The sequence below is a fragment of the Elephantulus edwardii genome, unplaced genomic scaffold, assembly GCF_000299155.1.
Source record: "Elephantulus edwardii isolate Elephantulus edwardi_28Jun2011 unplaced genomic scaffold, EleEdw1.0 scaffold00053, whole genome shotgun sequence".
NCBI lineage: Eukaryota > Metazoa > Chordata > Mammalia > Macroscelidea > Macroscelididae > Elephantulus > Elephantulus edwardii.
The window spans coordinates 7,076,765-7,103,778 of record NW_006399803.1 but is presented as its reverse complement, the minus strand read 5'-3'; the positions used below and the strand labels follow the sequence as shown (position 1 = coordinate 7,103,778).

Sequence of the window (27,014 nt, the reverse complement as noted above, 5' to 3'; positions counted from 1 at the left end):
AAACCCTATGAACCTGGAGAGAGGATGAAAGGCACCCAAGCACTGAGGACTCTCCTTCGTAGGGTCACTATGAGTCACCTGCAACTGGATGGCACTTAACAACAACTCCCACAAAAGAAATATTTCAAGGAAAGGTTGAGATGTATTCAGTAATTTAAATGCATTGAATCAAGTTCACTTGAAGAATACAAATTTAAAAGTATTTTAAGACTATACTCAACTGATTAAGCCTTCTTTTCCCCCACAGGAACTTCGATAAATTATAATTATTGAAAGGCATCAGGCCTTTTGTTTAAAGGGTCGCTATGCGTCGTGTTCAATCAACAATAACATGTTTTGAGGTGTCAATTAGATTGCACCTAACAACAATGAGGAGCTCTAGTGCAACATGGCCCTCAACAGAGTGCTAAAGGGCAAAGATATTAGTGCAGAAACTAAGATGTGCTTGATCCATGCAATGGTCTTTTCATTGCTTGCTATGTATCTGTTAGCTGGACGATGAATAAGAATGACAGAATAAGAGCCGATGCCTCTGAGTTGTGGGGCTAGAGAAGAGTATTGAACACACCGAGGACTGCCAAGAGAACAGACAGGTCTGTGCTGGAGCGGGTGACACCACGTTGCTCCTTGGAGACTATGGTTTTGAAGCTCCATCTCACATACTTTGGACATGATGCCAGGAGGGACCAGTCCTTGGAAAAGGATATCATACTAGGAAGGGTCAAGGTTCAGCACAGGAGAGGAAGACCCTGGATGTGATGGACTGACATAGTAATTGGGGTAATAGAATCAGATGTGTCAAAGATAGTGAGACAGGCTCAAGATAGGGCAGGGTTCAGAGCTATTGTTCATAGGATTGCTGAGATTAGAGTCAACTCAACGGCACATGATAACAACATGTTTTGAAGCTATACCTAGAGAAAGTCAAATTCTTTTGGTAATCCCAGGTTAATATTAGAAATAATAAACCCTCTAAAGCAAGGGTCAGCAATCTTTTCTGTAAATGACCAGATGGTAAATATTTTAAGTTAACATATAGCTGCTGTCCCATATTCTTCTTTGCTTCTTTGTTATTTTCTTCCTAAATCGCCCTTAAAACTGTGAAAACCATGCTTAGCTCAAGGGGCTGCACAAAAACAAGTCATACTTTTGCTACCTCTCCTCCAAAGAACAGGTTATCTTTATAATAAAAGCAAAATACATGATGACAGAGGTCTCATCAACGTTTGCTAAAACTAGTCACCTGTATGAGTCACTGAGCACTTTTATGGCTTTATTTCCTCACGTATAAAGTGAAATATTAGAATAGATCCGTGATGTATACACCTCAGGAAGTCCTAGGATTCTAGCCAAAGTGTGGTTTTCCACCTCTTTCCTCCAATTAGAACCATCTAACCAGTGCCATCCTCTGTGGGACTTTTCTGCCTATCTGCGCTCTCCATAAAAATAATGGATCTACAGATTTTTTTTCTTTTTTTAAATTTTTAAAGACATCAAACTAGATAATCTCAAGAATCTTCCTGGTGTTAAAATTCTGTGAACCCATTAGTAGATCATCTATCCTTTTCCCAATCATTTTACTGAAAATAAATGTCAGGCAGGACACTTGGTAGCATAGTGACTACACCTCTCAGCTCCTAATCTAAAGGACACAGGATTAATCCCACCAACTGTTCTGAGGGAAAAAGATGAAGCTGTCTGCTTCCATAAAGATTTACAGCCTTGGCAAATCTACGGAGCAGTTCTAAGACATCCTGGAGCATTGCTATGAGTCAGAATCAGCGTATAGTATCTTCAGTTAAAAGGTCAAATATTGATAGTTCAGTGGTAGAATCCTTGTCTCCCATTCAGAAGACCCAGGTTCAATTCCCAACCAATGCAGCTTATGCGCAGTCACCACACTTCTCTGTCGGGAGCACTCAGATTAAGCAGAATTAGGAAGAAAGATTTGACAATGTACATCAAAATCCAGCCAAGAAAAACCTTCGGATGTACAACAGTCTGATCCACAACCAATCATGAGGACAGTTCAGGTCCAGGTAAAGTTTTGTTCAGCTATATATGGGGCCATAGCAGCTAACAACAAGGACAACAAAAAAATCAGGGATAGAAGAGATGTTTTAAATCTTCTATTAACATATGTAAACAGAAAGCCACAACAGTAAGAAAGAGTTTCTTCTCAGGCACTTTCTTGTTCTTTACAAAACAAAACGCATTGCTGCCAAGTCCGTTCTGGCTCATAGAGACCCTCCACTGGGTTTCCAAGGATGTAAATTTTAACAGGGAGAGACTGCCCATCTTCCTCTCAGAGCCATAGGTGGGTTTGAGCAGCACAACTCTCCACAGGTCCTGCCAACCAGAGCTCCTTTGGCCCTGTTTTGTTGTTAGGTGCCATCGAGCTGCATCGATTCATAGCAACCCTATGAAAACCTGAACTCTGTCCTATCCTAAGCCAACCTCGTAATATCTGACATCCTCAAGCCCGCTGCTACTGTCTGTGTGTCGATCCACCTGCTTGAAGGTCTTCCTCTCCTTCACCGTCCCTTCACCCTTCCTGGCACGATGTCCCTCTCATCAAGGAATAACTTCTCCTAGCAACATGTCCAAATTATGTGAGATGTTTAGATGTGCGGAAATCCATCATGGAGCCAAATCAGGGGGTTCGCAAATCCCACACATGCTAATGACAAGGTTCTCACACTGCTCAGTTTGGGGCTCTGCAGAAAAGTAGGATGGCTTTGCAGTGGAAGAAGCACTATGCTGAGACTTGGAATACCTGCATTTCACTCTCAATTCAGGATGAACTAGCTAGATAGCAAAGAGTCCTGATGGAGCTGTGTTTAAGTGCTCAGCTGGTATCTGCAAGGTCAGTGGCCTGCATCCACTATCTGCTGCTCAGGAGACAGAGGATGCAGTCAGCTTCCCTAAAGAGTTAGAGCCTCAGAAACCCTATGGGGCGGGGCAGCTCAGACTCTAGCGTCTATGAGCCAGAATCAACTTGAAAGTATAGATTTGGGTTGTTGTGTTTGTTTGTATGTGCGTGTGTCTGTCTGTTTGTTTGTTTGTGCCACACACCGTCTGATGTCTTTTTAACAAACATTTGAAATCCTACTGTGTACCAACTCATAGCCTGGGTTTGGGAGGTGCAATGATGAAACAAACAAGGTGTGGCAGGCCCTGCCCCTCATTACTCAGATCCCTCATCTATATCGTAGGGACCCGCTCCTCCTCCCATCCAGGGTGGTTCTGACACTATGGCAAAGACATGTGCAAACTGAAAAATACAGGCAGCCTTAAAGTAGAAAGCTACAGATGGCCCTCCTGCTAAGTAAATAAAATACACAGAACTTCAGGAATGGATCAAATTGATAAAAAATAAAGTGGTCTGCAGAGAAAGAAGCTGCATAGACAGCTTTTTAAATTTTTTTAAAAATTTTTATTATTATTTTTTGTGTGTGCCGTCAAGTCGAATCTGACTGATACAGGAGGAGATTGCCCCTCCTTCTCCAGCACAGCATCTGCTGGATTCGAACCGCATACCTCTGGGATTGCAGTGCAGCTTCTTGTCACTAGGCCAGCAGAGCTCCCTTGTATGAACAGCTTTTATAAACTCTGTAAAGAGCATAAGGCAGTATGGCAAATTAAAAACGAACAAGTTTTAAAACAAGACACTCTCACTTAAATCTCACCTTTCTATGTACTAGCTTTATGACCACTGGCAGAGCATCTATAAGACCATTCTCTCCTTTATAAAAGGGGATATTCATACCGTCACACTATTGTGAGGGTGAATGAGAATTATGTAAAGATAACATCTGGCATAGAACTAGTACTTTGAAAATAAGAATTTCCTCTCTGCCTCCCTCCGAAGCATCCAGAAATCTCAGATGAGAGACCATCACATTCGGAACAGTGAGGCTTGCCTCCGAACTTGATATCGCTTCCCAGCTCTATCACATAATCCACCTCAACCAAAGAAGGCAGGAAACTTCTGGTTGTTGGGACCATGGAATCCAGCTGCAGAATCTGCCCAGTCATCAGGAAAATCTGACTGTCTTGGCTGTTTGAGGACAGACAGAGAGCAACAGCCAATAGCTGAGGGAAGACTCTACCATCTGGAATGTACCACAGGCTTCCAACCACAGACGTTCTCTCTTGCTCACAGACTGTGGTATCCCCCCCTGTGGTGTGGGCCATGGCCTCCTGCTCCTCTCGGCCAGTTTCTTCCGGAAGCACATGACATCTATGACTGAGTCCCCTTCAGCTATAGAAAATTCCAACACTGATGTCTGTGAACTGGCCAGTCATCTCAAGGGCACATTCACATGCACACCCACTGGCTTTGCTCATCCCATCCCAACCAGTCCAGCTGTGTAACTTGGGCAAATCATTTTCTCATTTCTGAAACAAGAAGATGGCAGATGTTCTCCAACATCGTCTTCCTCTCTAAAACCTCCCATTCTGTGACCATTTTTTAACAGCTTCATTTATTCATTCATTCAGCTATTTTTAGAATGTCCTCTATCCAAGTCTATGATTCATTTTTAATATCATTCATTCACTCATTCATACAACAATGATTATGGCACACCTGCTGCATTGAGTTTGTAACCTGTTTTAAATGGCTCTGTCATTCATTTATGTGGTATCGCTTGATCACCTATGATACGTACCAAGGACCCCTGGTGATGCAGTGGGTAAGCACTCAGCGGCTAGCCAAAAAGTCGGCAGTTTATACCTGCAAGCCACTCTGTGAAAGAAAGATACCAGGGTACACTTTCTCAAACAATCTTGAAAGCCCTACGGGACAATTCTACTCGCAGGTTAGGATCAATCTGGTGGCAAATGACAACTATATTTACTAGGTTCTGTGATGTACATGAAGACAGGAAGACAAGTCAGAGACAGAGCACGTCAAAAGGCCACAGTGAATAAGAACAAAGACAAGTAAACAGTTGTAAGACGGTGCTGGAGATCCCGTCCTAGAGATGAGTATCAGGTGCTGTGGGAACCAGGGGAAAGGACACCTAGTGGTGCCCAGGAGATGGAACAATGGCAGAAAAGACAAAGAAGTGGGGAAGCCACCTCAGAAAAACGAAGAAAGAACAAGGAGTAGGAGGCCATCATCAGGCAATGCAAACGGTGGAAGATCATTTAAAAACAGGGAAAATTATATGGCAAGGTGAAGAAGTCCAGTCACAGTGACTCACAGAACAAATAGTTTAATGTGACTATAAAGCAAAGGCAGAAGAAAGGGTTGAGGCTGAGGTTAGATGGTAGAGCACTGACTAATCTTTGCTTAGAGGTAAAGTCTAGAAGCACAAGCTTTATTCTTACAGTGGATGCCTAAGAGATTCTAGATAAGAGGTTATCTGGATTACAGGACTGTTTTGGAAGGACTACTGCAGTACTGATGTGGAGATGAGATTGCCGTGGTTTGGGAGGAGTGGGAATGATGACACTGAGACCAAAAAAATATGGTGTGGCTCAAAACAAAGGAGGCAAAAACCAACACAAACTCAGTGCCACCGAGGGAAACCAACTGGCTGACTCTCCCTTGGGTTTCAAGGCCATGAATCTCATGAGAGAAGACTCAGCTTCCTTCCGAGTCTACCAGTCACTCCGTGGGAGAAAGACAGGCAATCTGCCCCTGCGAAACTCACTGCCTCTGAAAACCCATAGGAGGATCAGCTAACAGTTGGTTTTGAGCGGATGGTATATAACAAGAACATGGCAGAGAATAAAGGTATAAAGTAAGGTAGCGGTAGAAAGAAGGACAGGTACGATGAATTGAGGAGCAAATTTGGAAGCAGAATAAACAGACCTTAGTGACCATTTCCATGTGGGAGGTAAACGCCTAGATGGCATCTAGCATTACACTCCAGCCTCTGTGCTGGGCAAGTGGATTAATGGGAAGTGAGAGCTTGTTCTTGTGTTAGGTGCTGCTGAGTCATAAAACTCAGAGCGACCCTACAAACAACAGCTCTTACTCTACCCTGCACCATCATCATCATCACCACCATCTCTGCTCAATGTCTGAGCCCAATGGTAAGTTACTGTATCAATCCATGTTGTGGAAGATCGTCCTGGCTTAGGCTGAGGGGTGAGAATAAGCTTGGAGAAAAGGAAGACCACTAGGAATGCCCCCAGATCCCCAGACTTGAAACCTCCTTGTCTCTGAATACTTCTCCGCACTCTCAAGGTAAATCAGCCCACTGACCTTATCTTTCTCTACAGGGGCAGGGTAGGGCACAGGAAGTCACAAGATAAACGCGGGGTCATCTTCAGAGAGCAACAATTTTACATATGCATGCGTGAGGAAAAAAATTAACTCATGAGTTCATTTAAACTAACTTTTATTATAAAAGGAACACATACACATTATGGACTAGAAAGCATATTTCCACACAGACTTGCAGAAAGAACAAGCCACTTCAAAGGTACTTCAAAGAAATATCACAGGAGCTGTCCAGATTTGTTTGTGGGGTATAGGTTTCCTGTCTTCAGAGTTCTCTGCCTTTGTGTACTTGAGTGAAAGTATTCCTTTAAGTGAAGAGATTGAGATTGTTAACAGCTTTAGTTTGTATGGCTCGACAATCAATACTCTCGGTACCAGCAGCAAGGAAATTAAAAGATGAATTGCACTGGGGAAGTCTGCTGTCAGAGACCTCTCCAAAGTACTGAAGAACAATGATGTTGGTCTGGAGACTAAGATGCACCTAATTCAGGCCATAGTTTTTTCAATTACTTGCTATGCATCAGAAAGCTGGACAATGATTAGGGATGATAGAAGGAGAATTGATGCCTCTGAGCTGTGGTGCTGGAGAAGAGTATTGAATATACTATGGACTGCTAGAACAAATAGCTTTATCCTAGAGAGGGTGAGACCAGGCCGCTCCTTGGAGGCAAGGATTCTGAAGCTTCGTCTGACATACTTTGGACATGTTGCAAGGAGTCGTCCTTGGAAAAGGATGTCATGTTTGGGAGGGTAGAGAAACAGCACAGCAGAGGAACACCCTTGATGAAATGGATTGATTCCGTGGCTGGGGTTATGGAGGGTAGGCGTGGTAGAGACAATAAGATTGGCACAGGCTAGATCAGGGTTTAGGGCTGTTGTACATAGGGTCGCTATGAGTCACAGGCAACTCGACGGCACATAACAACAAAAACATCCATTATTATCTAGTATAATTTCCACACCTTCACAGTTTCTTCAGAGCAATGGTCTTCAAAGTATGGTCCATGAACACACAGGTAGAGAAAATGGTTTCAAATGAGGCTGCTAATCAAAAGATTCACAGTTTGAGACCACCCTGGGATAAGAAGGATCACAGCCAGGGAAACCTGTGCAGCAAGCACAGTTCTACTCTCACATACTATGGTTCCACATGTTAGAATCAATTCAATGGCAACTGGTTAAAAACAAAACAAAATAAAAAACCAGTCAAATGTATAACAACAAAACAACAGCATAATAATAAAATGTAGAGACAAAGCAAACACCCATCATGGTTTGTTTCTACTGTGTAACAGTAGCAAGCAGTGACAGTGACCACAGCACAATCACACAGACACATCTCAGAAAGACCAGGGCTAAATGAAACATGGTACAGAATGCATGCATGATGATATCTTCACAAATCCCCAAATCAAGCAAAACTAAGCAATCTGATAAAACTATAAAGAAAACAAGAGCTCTGGGAGCATAGTCAGTAGGAAGTTCCCTTGCTAACCCAAAAGTAGCCTGAATCCACAAGCTGCTCCACAAAACAAGGATAAATAATCTTTTGTCCTAAGATTTACAGCCTCTGAAAATCCTCTTGAGGGTCAGTTCTCAGTCAGTTCCAAATCAATGGCAAGGAAAGACAGACGAGGAAGAAGCAGACAAACCAGAAACAAAATTTGGAAAGAAGAGAGCCTATCTATGATAACAGAGAGGTGTATTATTCTTGAAACTTGTTCAGTTTGAGAGATAGGCTTACAGATAATCACTTTTTTATTATATGTCATTTTATACATATATAATTATATATATGGATATGTTTGTGTTGTTGTTGTCGTTGATTGCTTTTGAGTTGAGCACGACTTATAGCAACTCTATGAACAAAAGACCTGAAGCCTTTTTATAACTATTATCGTTTCTCAAAATTCATAGAGTTTCCAGAGGCAAGTTGTTTAGGAAGTGGATGCCATTCCTGCTTCCAAGTATCTATCTATCTACCTACCTATCTATCTATCCATCCACACATATGCACACATACATATACATACACACATACATATATAATCAACACTCTTAATACCAGCAGTCAGGAAATCAAAAGACAAATTGCATCAAGAAAATCTACTGTCATGGACCTCTCTAGAGTGCTGAAGAGCAATGATGTCAGTCTAGATGTTAGTCTAGTATGCCTAATCCAGGCCATGGTTTTCTCAATTACTTGTTATGCTTCAGAAAGTTGTACTATGGCTAAGGATGATAGAAGAATAGCTGCCTTCAAGTTGTGGTGCATGGAGAAGAGTCTTGAACTTACCATGGACTGCCAAGAAAATGGGTTTGTCTTGGAGAGAGTGAAACCAAGTCTCTCCTCGGAGGCTAGGATTTTGAAGCTCCACCTCACTAACTTTGGTCACGTGGTCAAGAGAGACCAGTCCTTAGGGAAGGGCATCATGCTTGGAAGGGTGGACGGACAGTGCAGGAGATGGAGACCCTGGATGAAACAGTAACTGGGACGATAGTGGTCGGTGTGTCAGAATTAGTGAGACTGGTTCAGGACAGAGTTCAGAGTTCAGAGCTGCTGTACACAGGTTTGCTATGCATCACAGGCGACTCAACCAATAACATTTTATGACAGGTTTGGAAGCAGGAGTGGCATCCACTTCCTAAACAACTTGCCTCCAGAAACTCTATGAACTTTGGTAAATGTTGATAGCTGTAGAGGGGCTTCAGGCCTTTAGTTCATAGGGTCAATATAAGTCATGCTCAACTCGAAGGCCATCAACAACACACACACACACACACACACACACATATATATATATACTTTAGGCCTTTAGTTCATAGGGTCAATATGAGTTATGCTCAACTCGAAGGCAATCAACAACACACACACACACACACACATATATATATATATATATAAAATGTGTGTATATCAACTTAACCCAACCCAGTGCAGTCAAGCTGGAACTGGCTCCCAGCTGACCATCCAACTGGTTTTCAGAGCCTATAAATCACATGAGAGGAGACTTCCCATCTTTCTGCTGCAGAGCATCTGATGGATTTGAAATACCTGCCTTTGGGTTGACAGTGCATGCAACTCCTTACTAACTTGGCCACCAGAGCTTCCTATGTGTGTATATAAATATATACCAATCTGCACTAGTTTTTGCAAACAGCTCCCTTAAAAGGGAGGCACAGCAGCAAAGATTTCCTCGCCAACCATTCAGGAACCAGAGGCCCAGGGGAGCCTGCACGGGCCCATCTCTTCTACTAGCACCTTTCGATGTCTCGTCTCATTGCCAGCCATCTGAATTTGGCTCTCACCAGGTCTCCCTACTCATTTCTTCCTTCAGGCCATCATCCTCCATCTCCATTATTATCAGTCAGAGAAGCTGTTGCATTTCATGCTTGCTTTTTTAGTTCTATCCAAATCACAAAATTTAGCAAAGCAACTCGACGACACATAACAACAACAATCTTCCTATTACATTTTCCCTACCTCCGATCTTTACGCCCACCACCCGTCCGTCTGTCTTACTGCAGTGCCTCACACTTAGCTATCATACTGGACTCTGTCATCACTATTCCAATTATCAGCCGGGTCACCTGTGGTGGGCAGATTTCAGCAAAGTTTCTAGACTGAAACACACCAAGAAGAAAGACCCAGCACTCTTTGCAGTAAATTAGCTAATGCAAACCTTATGAGTCACAACAGAATATTATCCAATGTAGTGCTGGGAGACGAGTCTGCCAGGTTGGAAGGCATTCAAAACAAGCAGTGGTACAACAATGGACTGGAGCATACACAACACAGCAACAGTTCATTCTGATGGACATGGGCTGGTCTGAGTTAGAGGGGACTCAATGGCAACGAACAACAACCACCACCCTGATACCATCAATTTGGCCCCTTTTCAGTTCAATGGGGTACCTTCTATCAGTGTCTCCTGCAAACCTTTATTCCAACCTCTTTCAGTTAATGTCACTTTTTCAGCTTACAATGTTCTCTCTGCTCCTTTCAAGATCTAAATTCAGTATTTCATTTAGGATGCTTTAAATGTCACTGTTCTCCAAGAATCTTTCCCTCATCCCTTTTACCCCACCCTTCCTCAAACATTTACACATCTAATTCATATTATATTGGCTTGTACTTGTTAGCATATTGATTTGTACTTTATCCTCTGTGATTGTTTTGTGTCAACATTTCAAAGAACTGTCAGTGGAGCCAGGTAAATGCTCAAAACTGTTTCCTAGAGAATACGCTCTAACTGGACTACAACCCTCCATTAATGGAGTCCTTATTATTCACTTTAACATGACATCATCTATGTTAAAGATTTTCAGTTCAGTATATTACAAAATGCTTTCCCCTACTGTTGAAACATATCTCCCATTTTATACTGAAAACCAAGCAAAGCTGTACTTGTTTTACAGAACTCTTCTGGATAAAAATAAATTATTTTAGAGGTCAACCTTTCTCCTTTCCAATTCACCCTATATTACTTGGAATCCTTAGAAAATTACCCCTAACAGATGGTTTAACTCATTGCTTCATAAACCAGGGCTTCAAACTGGTTCATTCCAGTTTGACCTCCTGCTGAGAATCTCCATTTCTACCCCAGATATGTACTGACTCAGAATATACATTGTAACATAAGAAACACTCCAGGTTCTGTAAGAATATTGGCTGTGGCCATGTCATAACCCCAAGATCTTCTGTTTTAAAGTTTAGACTGTTTGAATTGTTCAAGTCCTTGTAGAAATCAAACCAAAGTTGCCTTCCCTGTAACTTCTACCCTAAGGGTCCAGCTTTCTGCACAACTCTGAAAATACTTGTTCCTCTCTTCTTTCACTTGGCTCTGAACGTCTTAATAACAGGGATCGTACTTGTTTCAGCTCTATGAATGTCTAATCACTGGCAAAGATGAACTCTGTTACTGGTTGTTGAAGGAAAGAAAAAAATTAAGTACCAGTTTACAACTAAAAGATGAGAATTTTTAAGGAATGACAACTCAGAGCGAGTGAATTCCCTTTATCACTTGACAGAACTTCACACATGTGAACGTAGCTACCAAGTGCAAGATTTTTCATCCACTCTCCCTCCTTCCTTCCAATTAAGCACTCCCAATTGCCTCAATAATTAATTCCTCATCTGATGATTTCAAGCGCCTATGACGATCTCGTTACCTCCCTTCCGGTGAGCAGTTTATCAGTTTCCCCCCTATTAAATCAGGGCACCCAATCTCGGATTCAACATTACAGATGTGATCTAATCAGTTTATGAGCACGATGTTGCGGACCTTGTTCAGAATATGGTGCTTAAATTAATTCAGCCAACTCTGCTGAAATGCATCCATTTTTCAAATGAAGGCTGAATCTTAAACATGACTTGTTGGTTCACAGTGGTGATCTCTGGAGGTGGAAGAGGGGGGCTTTCATTTTTTTCTTGAAACATTTCTGAGTAGCCTTAATTATTTATGGTATGTAGGCCCTACGTTTGTCATAAAAAAAATCAACACATATTTTAAAAGATAAATTAGTATGTATCTCTAATTTCTATAGTCCTGTGTTCTAGCCTAAGGGAGGACACCCACATATTATGGAAACTACCTGGGTTTTCTTTTGTTCTTTTCCTTCTCTGCACATACTTTTCACCCATCAAGAAGTATTTCATATCCACTGGTGCATATCACTTGTCTCTAACGATGAGTTTAGCCAACCCAAACCTTACTTCTGTGAAATGTCTCTCATTCAATAAATGTCAGGAAGAAAAGCTCACTCTAATTCAATTTTCTCTCTCTCCAAAATTCAGATTAGAACTCAGTAAATTATTATTATTGGAGGCTTCCTTTCCCCTAGAAAGGAGAAATCATACTAGCACATTTCAGGAATATTTCTGGAGTGTAGGGTCTCCCACATTCTGTTTCCTCCCAAATACAGCTGTGTTTCTTGCTCCGCAGAGGACTGTTGGGTTTACAAGTGGGGCCAAACAAGTACAGATTAGAAAATGACTCATAATTCCAGGCCATTACACCAAGACACTGTTCTCCATATGAAATGCATGATTCGAACCCCAGAAAATGGCACTTTGTGTGACTAGATTATCCCCTGCTTAGTCTAAGGTAAAATACTAAAATCTTAAATCTTGGAGGAAAGAAGTCTTACTGGCAGCACCTGGTTTCATGGATCACAGAGCCTGCATGTTTCCTCAGCATCCAGGGGTCCTCCTGCAGAGGAGGGGTTCCAAGGGCAAGTTCAGGTGATACAGGCACATCCCTTATTTGTAGGATTACATTAAGGCATCACAGACGTCAGAGCCACAGGAAGCTCTAGTGGCATAGACCATAAGGAGTTACAGTGTGTCCCCAAAGGCTGCACCTCTCTGGAGGTTCAAATCTACCAGATCCATGGGAGAAAGATGGTAATCATTTCCCTTCAGATCTGACGCTGGACAGTCAGGTCCAACTAGACAGCAATGAGTGGAGTTAGAGAGCAAGAATCAGTCTCAAGAAGCCATGAGATGGTGCAACATTAGCTGGTACCTCAATTGGCAGTGACTTCAATCTACTTTATTCCTCTCCCCACATCCCAGACTCTACTTCTGTCTAACTGGTGGGAGAAGGAGCCTTTCTCTCCTGCCTCATAAACAGCTGATAACAGCGAAAGTGTGCTGTGTGCACAATAAAACAAGAGTCAAACAACAGATTTGGTTAATGTATGAAGACGAAGCTATTAAAGCACAAAGAGCTTAAGTGACTTGCCAAGGTCAGGAAGTTAGTAAGGAACCCAGGTGACAGGGGTAGAGGGTGACAGAAACAAACTGGAGTCTGTGCCTCCTGCCTGACCCCTGAGCCTCTGGTTTCTAACCTCAAGAAGCCAGAGTCAGGTGTGTGAGCTATTTTTAGGGTTTAAGAATCTAACAAATTATTGCCAATTAGCTGTCCAGGCTCAGCATCACATGTCTTTGTTTTGGCTGAAATGACATCACCCTAGTGTGGGAGTTCTGATTCGTTCAGGGGTCCTCAACTCAGGCTACACAGTGCAATCATCCAGGGAGCTTTTTAAAAAGTGTCCATGCCCAGCATCCACTCTGGGCCAATTAAATTAGAATCTCTGAGGGTGTTTACATTTTTAAAATCTCTCAGGTGATTTTCCTGTGCAGCCAAGGTTACAATCACTGGAATGGCTGGTGGTGATCAGAAACTGTGTTTGAAGTAGATCTGTTTGATTAATTACACAGCAGAATTACAACAATCCTTGGCTGCAAACGTATTGAAGCCTTAAGCACACTAACAGAACCTGCATTGGTTGTGCACTTACTAGGCACCTACGTGTACAAATTCACTCAGTCCCCATAGAACTGCAACACCCTGACCTCTCCTATTTTACAAGTGAGAAAACAGAGGCAGTGAACGTTAAGGACTCAGAATGATCATAGATGAAGAGGGTGTGGGATGTGCAGGAAGCGATCTCATGAACCTATCTCAACCCTTAGTTGCTTCTTGATCAAAATAAAATCAGTTGCTGTAGAGTCAATTCTGAGTCATTGTGACCCCAGGTATGGGAGTGCAGAACTAAACTTCATGAGATCTTCACAGTTATGATCTGTCAGGAGCCGATTGCCAGGCCTTTCTTGATTCAAACCATCAATCTTTCCATTTGTAGCCAAGTGTTTAACTTTGTGCCAACCAGAGACTCCTGCTTCTTGATCCTGTTCTAGAAGGTAGTTTACAAAGCTCTCACCTCCCTAATAAAGTAAAAGCCCAAAGAACACTGGGGACTGTACAATGACCCAAATGCCTGCAGGGGCTGGGAGGTAAGCTCCACGAGGGAGGTGGGCAGGTGTACAGGCATATGGGGACAGGGTGGCTGAGTGGTAGGAACAGCGGCAGACTGTCGAGCACATGTCCAGAGTAAGGGAGGCAGCCGCCAACGACTACAGCAGATTGCTGCCATGTGGGGAAGTGGGCCCAGTGCTGCCAGCTCTTGCAAGTTTAAAAAAGAAAAAGGAAAAAAAGAACTAAAATTTTAGATTTTTATGTAAAAGCTCCCTTTTCCAAAATGGTATCTCAATTTTTTTAAACACACTGTGTGCGTCAAAACACATCAGTAGGCCACCAGCTTGCGGCCTCTGCTTGTATCGGTTACACGTAGCAGAACAGTCCCCCTGAAATCCTTTCACCTTAGGGTAGGTGGGTGGGGAGCGGACGTCCACCTCAAGTGTGCTCTCCTGGGGTGGTTCTGAGATTAGAAACTGCAGACCCAGTCTTTCCTTCCTTTTGTGCAAAATGTGAACTATTAACCCACATAACATATGGAAAACTCAGTAAAACTCAGTATCAATTTCCCCCAGGTAATTTTAATCAGTGCATGGCCTATTGAATAAATGAATGAATAAATAAACATTTATTAAGCACCTATTCTCTCATTTGAATCTCACTACAAGTCTGTGAAGGAGGATTTACTATCCTCACTTTATGGAAAAACCTGGTCATAATTCATAAATTTATTACAGAATTCAGGTATAATTCAAATCAAATCATATAAACAAGAGAACTCTTCCTATAATAAAAGTCTAATATAATATTGTTGGCCTATAAAACAAGTATTAGCCAGGCACTACAATAATAGCCTTATAAAAGAATTTTACCATACTACACTATTATTACTCTAAAGAGACATACAGAAAGTTAAAAAAAAAAAAAAAAATAATCCAAAGCAACAAAAAGTTCTAGGTAGAAATGGTACAATGGCTAAGCACTTGACTACTAACTGGAAGGTTGGCAGTCAAACACTGCCAGCAGCTCCATGGAAGAAAGAACTGGTAATCTACCTCTTTAATGATTACAGCTTAGAAAATCTTCTGATACACTTCCACTCAGTCACATGGGGTTGCTATGAAAGGACATGGGCTCAGATAGTATGTAACAATAGCATCACAATGTAAGCCAATTAAATTTATGCCACATATTAGTAACAAACCCCAAACCAAACTCACTGCCATCAAGTCAATCTCAACACTTTGTGACTTTTCATCAGGTTTCCAAGGCTATAAATCTTCCTGAAAAGAGACTGCCTGTCTTTTTTCCCATGAGGCGGCTGATGGACTTGAGTTGCCAATCTTTCAGTTAGCAACGCAACCTATGATACACTACATCCCAGGGCTCCTTTACATTGAGTTGCTGTGGTTGTGGTGGTTGTGTATCATCAAATGGAACCAACCTATAGCTGACCCTCCAGTGGGTTTTCAGAGGCAGTTAATCACACAGGAGGAGACTGCTTATCCTTCTCCTGAGAAGATAGTGGATTTGAACCACATGCCTTTGAGACTTCAGCACAGCTTCTTTCCACAAGGCCACCCTCAAGGCCATATATTTACTGAGCTCACTCTATGGCCAAGGTGTTAAAAAGACACGTGAGAAAGACAGAGTTGCTTGTACAGTACTCATTGTGTCAGTCAGTAACTCTTCTACCTATAGGCACTAACAGCATCATTAAATGAAGAGAAAATGATGGCAGAGAGATGACAAGTTACTAACCCAAGGTCACACAGCTCATCAATGACAGAGGGCCAGTTTGCAAGCTTAAGCCGTACAGTATACGTTTTAAAAACATGAGTTCTCTGTTTTCATGTTAGCAAGACCACGCACAATACACACAGAGAAAAAAGGGCAAAGTCCCAGGGGACACTTCCTCGCTGGATGAAATGACATAACAAAATTAAACAGAACAAAAAATAACTTCTTAAAGTACACTACAGAATGTAAGATATGTAACTTCAGGAAAATCTACCTTCCTCCCCAAGTACAGTAAGTAGCTGGTTTCAGAAGTTCAGATAAACAAAGTGCTGATGATTGATCACATAAAAGAGTATTTTTCTCTGTCCTCATCCAGTCCAGTTCCTTCTAAAGGCCAATTCTTCAGAGCACAAGACTCTGCATTGCTCTCACCTCCTCTTTTCCCTTCACATTTCACTTCTAATGCGGTCTAATAACTTTCCTGTCCCATTTGGAAATGACCAGAGAAGAGTGAGCCGTTATATTTTATGGTCTACTTTCTGAGGGGCATGGATCAGAGAAGGCGGGCACGTTTTCCCTGTCAACAGGTAAAACATTGCTCTTTTTGGATTTTGTTCTGAAAAGACACTTGGTCTTTTAAGTACAGCAGATGTGGAACTTCTTGATTGTAGTGGTGGAGGCTGTTTTTTACTAAGGGACTGGATGGTAGGAAACAGTATCCTTTTTAGGCACTCAGAAGATGCCTGCATTTAATTCAACCCCGGGTCAATCTGTGGAAAGCAGAGTTGCTAAAGGCTACATTCTGGTCTCAGGCTGTGGGCGTGTATCCCTGTACATTTTATAAAATTAGCTACAGTGTAGCGTGTGTGTGTGTGTGTGTGTGTGTGTGTGTGTGTGTGTGTGTGTGTGCATGCGCGCGCATCTATACAGACAGAGAAGCTGGCTTTTATAAAATAAACAGTAATATGCACCCACCAGTTTAAGATTAGTATGAAGTCAAAGCTCGGTTTTAATTTAGGAAACTACCTTGTAACTGCAGCAATTCAATCCCAAGGTGGGTCCTTGGGGAATGATAAGAGACATCTGAGAGGGCCCTGCTTCAACACCTAGTCATACACTAGTCCCTAATATCATAAAAAACGTAATTTACAGACAGGGGATGGAAATACAAAACTTGCCCATAAACAGAAGGGGAGATATGGCTAGAAACGTCAGGCTATCAAGTAGTCTTAGCTATTTCTAAGGCCTGTGCTTCACACATTATTTCCTTATAAAATATGACAGAACACATTTTGACTACCATGATCTACAAGAGTTTTGTACACTTGGCCCTAGATGGCGTGAATTACAGATCTACACCTTGCAAAGTAGGCATCGGAGAGCTGTTCATCAGAAATAGGACATGGCACCACCATGCTCAATCTGTACCTCTAAAAGAGAATCTCAGTGAGGGTATGTTAATTAAGCCCCAAAAGGGATGAAAATTTATGGTCAAGGATGGGAGGAAGACACCTTATCATAACTAGACCTCACCTTGCCTTTTTCAACAAGAGAAAACCCAAAAGCTACTCTTTCATCTCAAAGCCCAAGACCTATAAAATCTTAGGTGAGAAGTCCTTTAATAACCCCACAAGTCCTATTTTGCAAGTCACCTTCTCATTATCTTGTTTCTTGGTTGAGTCTGATTAAATGACTGAAGAGTTCCCAGTATGTACTCAGAACAAAGGGTTTCATTTCCACTTGTTGTGTTTAGATTTACTTCCCTCTGTCCCATTATTCCAGCAGATATTTAGAAAGGACAAGTGGGGAGGACAACCCAACTTCAAATGAGAAAGGTCAAGAGCATACTAAGCGACTCGCAGGACGGACTCTGAGGCCTTTCTGATTTCACAGATAGAAATTACCGACCAGTCTTGGAAACTCAGGGAACTTTTTACAGTGGCAGTTTGGGCTCCACCATCGTTTTCTTTGTCATCTTTGAGTCTAAAGGTACCAATTCCTATATAAGGTGGCCAGGGTGAGCAATACAGGTCAGTTTGCTCTTTCACAAAATGATAGAGATAAAATGTGAACTCAAACTACACTGATCACTAAGTTTACCAACCCAGCTAGGCACCATGCATTTCTATTCTCATCTTTCCTACAAAAGCATCATGACATTATTAGAGCTTCTTGTATTGTAGACAAGCCTCTGACCCCATGTGAAACTTGCTGGTTACTCCACCAACACAACTCTCTCCCTCGGGTGTTGCCTTGGCCTTTGTCCATCTAATTCTACAAGCCTCACAGAGATTTTTCCACACCTCCCTCGCAACTCTAATAGATGCCATTCAGACTTTAAAATCTCAAGTGCACAGCAAGCTCTAACAACTGGCCAAAAGCTGTCCAATTTATACTCTCCAGCATGATTTATTAACACTTTGTGCAGGGACTTGTCAACTCACACCAGCTGTGGCATCCCCAAAGTGAGACGGCAGCAGGCAGATAAATTTAAAGCCTGGTTTGTTGTGGTTTTGGGGTGTGTGTGTGTGTTTTAATCGCAAACTATTTTGAAGTATTAAAAAGATTGTGGTTCTCACGATCTTACTTATCCAAATGGGAAAACTCAGTGGTCCCCTCCTTAGTGTAAGGAACCCTGGAATGCTCTGATGGCAGAGTGTTGTCATTAGCTGCTGAAGAGCCCATTTTGACTCGAGGCTAATCTGTTAGAGTCAACAAGCTAAACTGATTCTAAGTCCCACACCGTCTTCATCATCCGTGCTCCACTCGAGCACTATGTTGTAGACATAATTGAGGATCGTCTCAATGACTCTCTACTTTTCCACGCGTGATGATGTCTTTCTCCATGGACTGGGCCCCTTCCCTAATCACATGTCCAACCTAGAGATTCCAAGAGTTATTTCTCCATTCCTTTGGCAGCGCAGGGTACACCCAATACTCTTTACCAACACAATAATGCAAGTATTCAATTTTTCTTCTGTCTTCCTTTATTCATTGTTAATGTTTTCATCTTACTTGGTTCTACAATAAACATTCTTGGTACCAGCCAGTATTCAAAACAATCAAAAGGCATACTGCAGTGGAAAAGTCTGCTGTGAAGGACTTCTCCAAAGCACTAACGAACAATGATGTCAGTTTAAAGACTAAGGTGTGCCTGATTCAAGCCAAAGTCTTTTCAATCACTTGTTCTGCATCTGAGAGCTAGACAGTGAATAAGGATAACGGAAGAATAGATGTCTTTGACTTGTGGCATTGGAGAAGAGTGCTGAATATCCCACGGACTGCCAAAGGAAGAAACAGATGTGACTTGGAGAATGGTCCTTGGAGGCAAGAATGATGATGCTTCATCTCATGTACTTCTGGGAGGTTGGTAGGAGGGGCTATTCCTTGGAAAGAGACATCATGCCTGGAAAGGTGGAGGGAGAGCAAAAGAGGGAAAGACCTTCAATGTGGTGGACTGCCAATGACTGTAACAACGGACTTGGGTATATCAAAGATGATGAGGATGGCATGGATAGTGCAGGACTCAGATCCACTGTTCACAGACTCAAGCTATGAGTCCTCGACAGCACTAAATAAAAACAACAGCACTCACTGTCCACCTTTTGGGGTGATTGAAATTACCATGACTTAAAACAGGTGAGACAGAGGCACCTTCATCTTTAAAATTTCATCTTTGCTTGATAACCCTTTAAAGAAATCTTTTGTAGCAGATGGACCCAATACCATATGTTGTTTGATGTCTTGGTTACTATTTCCATATATGCAGCTTGTGATCCAAGGCAAACTGAAATGACTCACAACCTCAATTTTTTCTGTTTATCAGGATGTTGTTTACTGGTTCAATTGAGAGAATGTTTATTTTCTTTATACAATTCCTGAGCTCCAGCAATAGTGTGTAGAAAGTTGTGCTGTTAACTGAAAGGTAGCTCTTCTCTGGAAAAAGATGAGGCATCTCCTCCTATGGGATTTACAGTCTCGGAAACACACTAGGAGTTGGTTCTGACTCCACCACAATGAGGTGTGTTTTTTTAGAAAAAAAATAAAAATATAATGCGTAGTGAAAGCTGCAGTCTTAGCCTTTCAGTAAGTGCTTTAAGTCTCTTCATTTTCAGGAAGCAAGTTCATCAGTATATCATAAGTTGCTGATGAGTCTTCGTTCAATCCTGATGCCATATTCTTCTTCAAATTACCCAATTTCTAAAATCATTTGTTCAGTATACAGACTGAGTATGTATGATGAAAGACATTAGCCCCGACACACTTTTCCAATTTTTAAACACATTATCTTCTTATTTCCTTCTAATATTTCTTGTTTTATATGCAGGTTCTCCATAAACACAAGAGTCATAGAATTCTTACGTTTCCCAATGTTACCTATAATGTATTATGCTGTATAGTCACCAATGTCTGATCTAAACGCTACAACACCTTTGCACAGCATACATGTTGTTGTTCTTAACTTCGTGGAGTCAAAATCAACCCACAGCTAACTCTTCGGCAGGTTTTCAAAGGCAGTAAATCACCCCGGAGGAGTTGGTGGATTCAAAACTGTTTGCCTTTGGGATTGCAACACAGTTTCTTACCACTGGCCACCAGAGTTTCCAATATGTATATGGAGGTAAATATCTTTCTGTAAGTCTCTGTGTTCACCCAAGATCCATCTAGCACTAGCAATTGTCACCCTAGTTTATAATCCTCTTGAGTCCAGCCTGAACTTCTGGCAGTTTCTTGTCTATGTGCTGCTGCAACCATCCTTTAATTATCTTCAGCAAAATTTTACTTTTGTGTCATATTAGTGATATTGTTCAATTATTTCTGCACTTTGTTAGCTTATCATTCTTTGGAATAAGCATAAATATGGATTTCCTTCAGTCAGCCACCCAGGCAATTGTCTTCTAAATTTCTCAAAGTGAGTAAGTAAGTAAGGAACACTCCAGGAATTTGATCCTTTTGTTAAAACATGTCAGCTAGTGTTCTGCCAATTCCCAAAGCCTAATTTTGTGTCAGTGCCTTTAGTGTAGTGTATCTTGGACTTCTTTCAGTTCTCTCTCTCTGTCTGTCTGTCTCTCTCTCTCTCTCATCTATTTCTCTATATAATTCTGATCAAACACAGTATCAAACACAACTTCTGGAAATGGTTGGATATTTACCAGTTCTTTTTGGGGTACAGTCCTTCCATGTATTCTTCCTTCTTCTTTTGGTGATTCCTCATTATTCGATTTACCTCCCGCCCCCCTTAGAATTCTTCAAGTCTTGAATTTTTTTTTTATTTAGTTCAGCTAGAGAAATGTTACGAATTCTTCCCTTTTAGGATTTTTTTTTTAAATTGACTCACTGCTGTCCAGTCAATTGAGTCATAAAAACTTTACACCAGGTTTTTGAGGCTATAAATCTTAACAAGGGAAGACTGTCTATCTTCCTCACAAAGAGCCAATGGTAGTTTCAAATCACCAAAAACATTTGACCTTTTGGTTAGCAAGGCAACATGCCACATACCATGCCAACAGAGCTATTTGGGTCTTACACATTTCTTTGTAATACCTTATTTCTTCTTCTTCTTCAGCAGCACTTTGAAATCTCATGTGACTTTTTAGGCATCATTTATTCCATTACTTTTAGCTATGCTTGAGCTCTGGTGGAGCAGTCCTAGCAAGTTAGTTGCACTGCTAACCCAAAGAACACATCTCTTTGGCAATTCAAACCTTCAAGCACGTCCTTAGGAGAAAGGTGGGAAATCTCCTCCTATGCAATTTGTTGTTCTTGTTATGTGCCATCGAGTCAGAACAGACACATAGCTGACCCTCCAGTGGGTTTTCAAAGACTGTAAATCACATGGGAGGAGACTGCCCACCTTTCTCCCACAGAACAACTGTAGATAGTAACCTTGTGCCTTTGGGCTGTCAGTGCAACTCCTTACTAGCCTGGAAATACAATGGAGAGTAAGCTATGAGCTTGTTCCAACTCAAAAGAAAGGAATTAGAGTTTAGCTATGTTCAAGGGTAAATTTCAACACTTGAAATACAGGTGGCATCAAACAACACCAAACCAGACAGTCTGAGAAACTGACACAAAAGGGGTGGCACAGGAGAAGACATAATCATAAAGCTCCAGCCTAGAATGCAACTTCATACCTCAGGATCGTCAGCTCTGCCTGATAGTGAAATACTTTGCTGCTTCAAGCTCAAAATTTTTCCTATATGGTTTCTGCCATAGTTAGTCAGCGTTTGCTCACTGCAAAAAAGAATAACTAAAGAGTTCAATCTACACCTTCTTTTTCTTCAGACATAAGTTATTTATGTGAGTTGCCCCCGAACTCACAGTGACCTCATGTGTTACACAGTGCAAGTGTTCCATAGGATTTTCTTGAGTATAATGTTTACCCGAGCAATTTATCAAGCCTTTCTGCTGTGGAGCCAACAGGTAGGTCTGAACTGCCAACCTTTAGTTAGAAGCTCATCACAAACCACTTATGCTATCAGACCTGTGAATGCTAATTTTAAAAAAGTTCATTTTGTTTCTTTACTTTCTAGAAACCGAAATTTTTTTTTTGAAGTGTTGTTGGGTTTGTTTTTTTTTAATGAAAAACATAATAACCTGTTCTTGTCTTGACCCAGTACTAAGTAAACAATGAAAATACTAGAATAGCAAATCACTGTTTTATCAGTTTTCCTTTGTACTCTCCCTTGGGAGCAGGCATCAGGCACATTTCCAAAGATAAAAACAACAGGATCTAAACTGATAGACATTTATGGGTAAATAGAAGCTAATGAGGAAATCTTTAGGGTGCTGATGGCACCAAGGGCAAAAGGAATTACAAATTCAACAGGCAGAGGAAAAGCCCCTTCCTCACTCTATCACTCTTGAGTTTGGGCTCCCAAATGAAATAGCATTCATAAAGAGTTAGTCCCATGCCTGGCCAACAGTAGCAGTGTTAGCTCAAAGTTTCTAAGATTTTTTTTAAATACAGTATTTGACCATGCTTATAAAAAGCACTTTGAAAAAGAGCCATCAACAATAGCAGTGTCATATTTAAATCCCAAAATGATAACTCTTGTGCCTGACCAAGAAACAAAGACATTATTTAAATAATAATTTTTAAAGCTAACCTGCACCATATCACAGTCAACACTCTTGGCACCAGCAGTCAGGAAATCGAAAAAACGTATTGCGATGGGAAAGTCTGCTATTAGGGACCTCTCTAAAGTACTCAAGAGCAACGGTGTCTCTCTGGAGACTAAGGTGCACCTGATACAGGCCATGGTTTTTGCAATCACTTGTTATGCATCAGAGAGTTGGACAATGACTAGGGAGGATAGAAGGAGAATTGATGCCTTTGAGCTGTGGTGCTGGAGAAGAGTATTGAATGTACCATGGACTGCCAAGAAAACAAACAGATTCATCCTGGAGAGGATTAAACCAAGCAACTCCTTGGAGGCAAGGATTCTGGGGCTTCGTCTGACATACTTTGGGCATGTTGCAAGGAGGGACAGGTCTTTGGAGAGGAACATCATCATGCTTGGGAGGGTAGAGGGACGGCACAAAAGGTGAAGATCCTCTATGAGATGGATTGATTCAGTGACTGGGGTAATCAGGATGGGTGTGTCAGAGGCAGTGCGATTGGCACAGGATAGAGCAGGGCTTAGGGCTGCTGTACATAGGGTCGCTATAAGTCGCAAAAGACTCGACGACACATAACAACAACAATAAGCACCATAACACAGGCTTAACATCTTTTGGGGGGACCACCTCCAAAAATCAAAGAAGACCTTCTCTCTGTCTTATCAACAACAGTTGGATCCCCATTCTGCTCTGGAGGACAGGCCGTTTTTTCTGCATAGGTATTAGGCCCATATAACAAAAACGGGACTAAACAAAAACTTCAGAGGCCCAGGAGGAAATCAGAAACCAAACACTTAGGTTGGTAGTGTCAAATTAAAGGCTTGCCCATTCCCAAAGCTAATTCGGTTCTGAACAGTCCCATGGGTGTCTAGCTGAACAGAAGGAGGTAGGAAACCTTAGCAGGCCAGAGCCCAGCACAGGGAATTGCTGGGACACCATGCCAGGGCTGAGGTTCACCCCAACTTGATATCAGATAATACCAAGTGCTAGACTGGATTTCCAGGACTAATCCACTCTAGCTGAGGACTTCCAGGTTCCTTGGTGTTCAGAGCCTTAGGGTAGGAGGTGCATGGGCTTGGGCTTTGTGGGTCCAGCTTGAGCCTGACTAGTACTATTCTTAGTAACAGACACACAGATTTAACAAACACACAGACATGTGGTAAGGTGCTGTGCTAACAAGCCAAAGGCATACAGTTTGAATCCACTAGGTGCTCCGGGGGAGAAAGAGGGGCAATCTCCTCACTTCTGATTTGCTGGCTCTGAATGAATACTGGAAGGTCAACTATGAGTTGGTTCCTACTTGAGGGCACATAGCAACAACAGATTTAAACAAAGAGGACTCATCTACAAGGAGCAGTGGTTTGTGCTTTAGAAAAATCTTCAGTCATATTTTGGGGGTGATGCACAGGGGAAACAGAAAGCATTTCAAATTTTCTACACACTTTTCCTTTATGAGTTTGTCTTCCAATTTGTAATCTAAAAATGTGGGTTTACAGGTCTTCCAGATTCTCAAAACAACTGTCAATAGCAGCTGCCAACAACTTTAGTACTTGCTCAGAAGGGCTCTTTTAGCTTAAAAGCAATTTCCACATCTCACTCCTCTGTATCCCCTTCACCCACTCAATACCACAAGCCCACATTACACATGTAACTTCTTTTAGGATCAAATTACACAACTACCCCAATATAACTTCTCAAATTCTGTGATGACTTCTATTAATGCCATTCTAATCCCTAGATTTACTGTATTTTAACTTATATTAAATAGTTTCTTAGGGAAAGAAAAAAAAATCCTCCCACATAAAGTAAACAAATAAACAAGAGTTAGCTTTAGAACCAGGACTTAGATCCACAGTTATTTCCTACAATAAACACAAATTAACACTAATTTCACCAAAGACTACTAAATGACCAAATTTATGAAATCCCAACCCCACTGCACGTTTCTTCAGGTTTGGCCAGGCACTTAGCAAGCTTTGTGTTACTCTGACTGAATTGCAAAATACACCATTTGCTCAGAAATTGCTCTTAGTCTAAATGAAACTGCCTACAAAACATGTGTAAACCACGCGAAGAAAAGGCAGCACACACATCCACAAAAATCCATTCAGAGCAGAGGTAAGTGGGAAAGCTTCACAAATTAAGGCTTCCCTTTAAAACTGGAGGGACTTTACAGTGTTTCCAAAAGGTAATTGCTTCTTACTTCAGTAAAAGTGGCTTTATGTGACTGAAAGAGGATTTTTTTTTTTTTTTTTGAGTGGCTAACAGTCTAGAAAGCAGGATGGGAGATCCCACTCACAAAACATAACTTAATCATGAAGGACCAACATGCAGGAGAGGCCCATCAAGCACACGAGCTAAAATGGAGCCTGAATTTCCTCTCAGACAGAAAGGGTAGTCGCACCAGGTCAGGGTCAAGGTCACCAGCAGGGCAGGCAACAGCTGCCCAAAAGCGCTCCACACAACGGGAGGGAGGCGTTCTATCTCCGTCACAGCCGAAACAGATAAATCCCTTCTCCTCTCCCATCCTCCCTTTAACCCCGCCAACATTTTTTTTTTTATTTTTTTTTTTTTTTAAGCAGAGGGAGAAGAAAGGAAAATGACCAAATAACCTCACCGCCCCGGTTTTCACACACATGCTCATCAGCTCCCAAAGTTGCCATCTAAGGGCAAGTTCGCCGAGAACACTGAAGCCCATTCTGTGGAGTGGAGGAAGCTTCCCCTGGGCCCCCTCCAGGATTCCAGCCTCCTCTCCCTCCTCCCTCACACACCCCGAAAAGAGCTGGGAACTGTGGCCGGCCGGCCATGTGCACGCACACAACACTCTTTCCACCAACTGCTGCGAGTTTTCTGTGAATCGCAGCAGCGCGGAGCCTTCCAACTCGCCCTCCCCAACTCAACCCGCCTTCTTCCTCGCACAAAATTTCTCTACACACGCAGTCGCCGGAGAGTGATTTTATGTGCATATATATTACATATGTGATATTATCCTCAGAACCTCTAGCGGGCAGACGAAGAAAGGACTGCACAGGGGCATTTTTTTTTTTTTTTTAAGGAAGGGGAAGGGAAAAAAAAAAAGCACAACCCAAGCCCTGTGCGTCGACTCCTGCGTACCGGGAAGGGGAAAGAAAGAGGAATGTTTGCAGAGAGGGCTGCCGGCGAGTGCCCTTGCCGCCTGCCCCGGCCGTGGCCTGGCTGACACCGAGCCGCGGGGGCGCCCCCTCCCGGTCCCCTGGGCAGCCTCCGCCGCGGCTATTCCGCGAGGGGGGCGGGGGGGAGATCGATCGCGCTGCCTGTCTGCAGCGGAAACGCACACGCTCACACACCCGCCGAGCCCGAGACACCATAACCTTAACCCTTCCCCCACCCTCCGTGAACTTCAGGTGACCGACCACGTCGGCCTGACACCCGGGCGGCCCGGCGCTCCCGTTCCGCGCCCGCCCCCCTCTCCCCCTTAACCCGGGCCCGGGTTCTGCAGCCCCGAGGCTGCGAGCAGCGCCAAGCCGCCGGGAGAGGGGAGCACAAGGGGGGAAAAAAAAAATTTTAAAAAAGAGAAGAGAAATTGACCCTGCGTCTCCCCGGACCCCTCCCTCCGGCGCCTTCGGCGTCCCCTCCTCCCGTCACCCCGCCCCACGCCTTCGCCCCTGCCCCCTCCTCCCTGCATTCAAGGAGCCGGGCGGCCCCGGGGGATATTTTTAGTTGCTTCTTTCTCCTTCACTTTTAGCTTTAGCAGCATCTCGGAACACTCAAAGCGGAGCAAGATTGGGGGGTGGGGGGAGCTGGAGAGGGAGTGGGGGAAAAGTTAAGAGTCTCGCAAAGAAAAGCGTGAGGGAGGGCGGAGAGCGACCGGGGGCGCGGGGTGGAGGAGGGGAAGGGGACCGGGCCGTGCCTGCGGGTTTGTGTCTCCTGGAGGCTCGTGAGGCTGCAGCCGGGAAGGGTTAGGATGCACTTTAGTCCCGGACTCTGCTCAGGCTCGGCGGCCAGGGGGGTCTGGGAGCCCGAGTCTCGGCCGGCTCCGTCTGATCCGACTGACCCCGCATTTTATTGCGGCCAGGAGCCCTGCTCCTCCCTCCCTCCGGCTCTGCAGGGACCTCGCGCGCCGCGAGCCGCCCTGCCTCCTGCCTCCGCCTCGGCGCAGCTCCCGCACCCCA

The 27,014-nt window shown here is 42.9% G+C and overlaps 1 protein-coding gene across 3 annotated transcripts in view; it reads right to left on the bottom strand.

Annotated features, from left to right (window-relative positions):
* Positions 1-27,014, bottom strand: part of ZNF827 (zinc finger protein 827) — a 261,480-nt gene that overhangs the window by 233,472 nt on the left and 994 nt on the right. The gene's annotated exons all lie outside the window — the stretch shown is intronic.